The sequence below is a fragment of the Megachile rotundata genome, unplaced genomic scaffold (assembly GCF_050947335.1).
Source record: "Megachile rotundata isolate GNS110a unplaced genomic scaffold, iyMegRotu1 scaffold0810, whole genome shotgun sequence".
In the NCBI taxonomy this organism is placed as follows: Eukaryota; Metazoa; Arthropoda; class Insecta; order Hymenoptera; family Megachilidae; genus Megachile; species Megachile rotundata.
This window is the reverse complement of record NW_027474107.1, coordinates 42,501-45,000: the sequence shown is the minus strand read 5'-3', so window position 1 is coordinate 45,000 and position 2,500 is coordinate 42,501. Positions and strand designations below refer to the sequence as shown.

Here is a 2,500-nt window from a genome sequence, read left to right as displayed (position 1 = left end):
CTTCGCGTCGCGTCCCGGAATCCGAGCTCGGTCCCGTGCCTTGGCCGCCAACGGATCTTCCTTGCTGCGAGGCTTCTTGTGACGGCTTCGGCCGTCCTTTTCGCCTCTTCGGCCGCCATTCAACGCTTAGCTCAGAACTGGCACGGACTAGGGGAATCCGACTGTCTAATTAAAACAAAGCATTGCGATGGCCCTCAAGGGTGATGACGCAATGTGATTTCTGCCCAGTGCTCTGAATGTCAACGTGAAGAAATTCAATTAAGCGCGGGTAAACGGCGGGAGTAACTATGACTCTCTTAAGGGATTACCGCTTCTCACCCTCCATGAAATGCCTTCCCTCCGGCTCAGCCGCCCAGTTGTAAACTGTGCGTTGCCCAGCTCCCACCTCGTGGAGGTGCGGAGGGTTCGGGAGCCACTTTCCATCGTGTGGCATCTCATGGAGGATGGGCCGCCCTTGAGAGTCTTAGTTACAGGGATGGTGATGCGTCATACAGGCCTATGGCCCTTAGCCTCTCCCATCCCAGCTACACGTCAAGCCTCCTCGTGGCCCCGCCGGTAACATGCCTGTTACACATACACACACACACACACACACACACACACACACACGCACTCACGTGCACGCACACTCATATACACATTCACACACAACATATACACACATATACACATACACACATACACACACATCATACATACACATATATACACACATACACACACAACATACACGCACGCATGCACGCATACACAATACACACACATATGCGCATGCACACACATACATACACATATACACACACAGGCATGGCTAATTGACGTGTGGCTGATTTCCTCCAGAACACCTGGGAGGAGCATACCGAATATACAGCTGAAATATTCGGGAATATATGGAATGCTTATCTAATAAAATTTTACCAAACCGGTATACTTACCGTTAACAGAGCAGATCTGTGAATATTATAAAACCAAAATGCGTAGCATTCACTAATATATTAACCGCTATAGCTGTGGGATCACATATACGCTTGTTGACAACTTGGACTGCACCTGGTAATGAATCTTCTTAGTATTTGGATTTGTTTGTACAGATAAATAATCTCTTTTCATTATGGATAGTGACAACCAAACCCCGGCCTCGGACGCGGAGTTACCAGGTCCCGGGAACTCCGTGACGGTCTTGACCGTTAGACAGGGGACCTTAGATGACGATTTGGCTACGAACTTGGCTACGAATATGGATATTGCGCCGGTGAAGATTTATGTACCGTTTGTTAGGGATAAAATGTGTCCAATATGCGTTGAAAAAGGACTAAACTTGTCATTTGATGCGCCTCGAAGACTAGATAATCATAATAAGTTACACCACCTGGAATATCTAATTGTATGGTGTTGCGCCAATTGCGACCGCACCTTCGATAAAGTGCACGGGTGGGAGTGCCACTATAGTAAATGTAAAAGACTAGTATCTCTAGAAGCAATTGAAAAACCTTTTCAATGCGAGGCTTGTCCTATGAGCTTTGAAACCCAGAGAGGGTTATCCACACATGAAAGATTTGAACACCCTAACATTAGAAACATAAAAAGACAAATACAACACACATCACTAGAAATACGTGAAAGAAGGCAATCTGACCGGCACATTTGGACCCCAGAGGAAACAGAATTATTAAAAGTACTAGATCTCCAGTTTCGAGACTATAGATATCCAAATGTAGAGATAAAAAAATATATTCCACACAAGTCACTCAAACAGATTAGTGACAAACGAAGAGATTTGGAAAGAGCAGCAATAAGGAAACAGAGAAGAATGCCCTCAATTGATGAGTCCGTAGAAGAAGAACAACAACAGCAAATAAATAGTCAATCGGAAGAAGAAGAAGAAATTTTCGAAGATGCATCAGATGATATAAGTATAATTGAAAGTGTACCGGAAAATAATAATAATAGCAGCAACGATGATAACAATAATGTTAATAATAATAATAATGAAAATAATAATAATAGCGAAAGTAATATCACTAGTAGCAATGGAAACAATAGTAACAATAATAACAACAATGATGGATGTGCATGCAATGAGAACGAAAATGATAATGAAAATGAATGGATAATGAGTCTGAAACGAGCTATTGAAAATGAATATGAAATTCCGGACACAAGTAGAAATATATATGAAGAATTAAAAGATATTTGGCTAAATAACAATAGTGATGTAAATAAATTAACAGAAAAAATTGATTATTTTATATCGGAAGTTTTAGTACCGTTTTTGTTGAATAATGGGGAAACAAACAATAATAACAATAATAAACATGACCAAAATAATCGTAATAGAAATGGAAATAAAAATATAAATAGAAATAGAAATAGTAGAAATCGCGCTAAAAATGCTAAAACCAGATGTAACCATATAAAAAGATATAAATACGCCAGGTGCCAGGAACTCTTTAAGGAGTGCCCAAAAAAACTTGCTGATATGGTCATGAATGGTGACTAC

The 2,500-nt window shown here is 40.8% G+C and overlaps 1 pseudogene; it reads left to right on the top strand.

The window, feature by feature from the left end:
- Nucleotides 1-2,500, top strand: part of LOC143266462 (large subunit ribosomal RNA) — a 9,623-nt pseudogene that overhangs the window by 2,836 nt on the left and 4,287 nt on the right.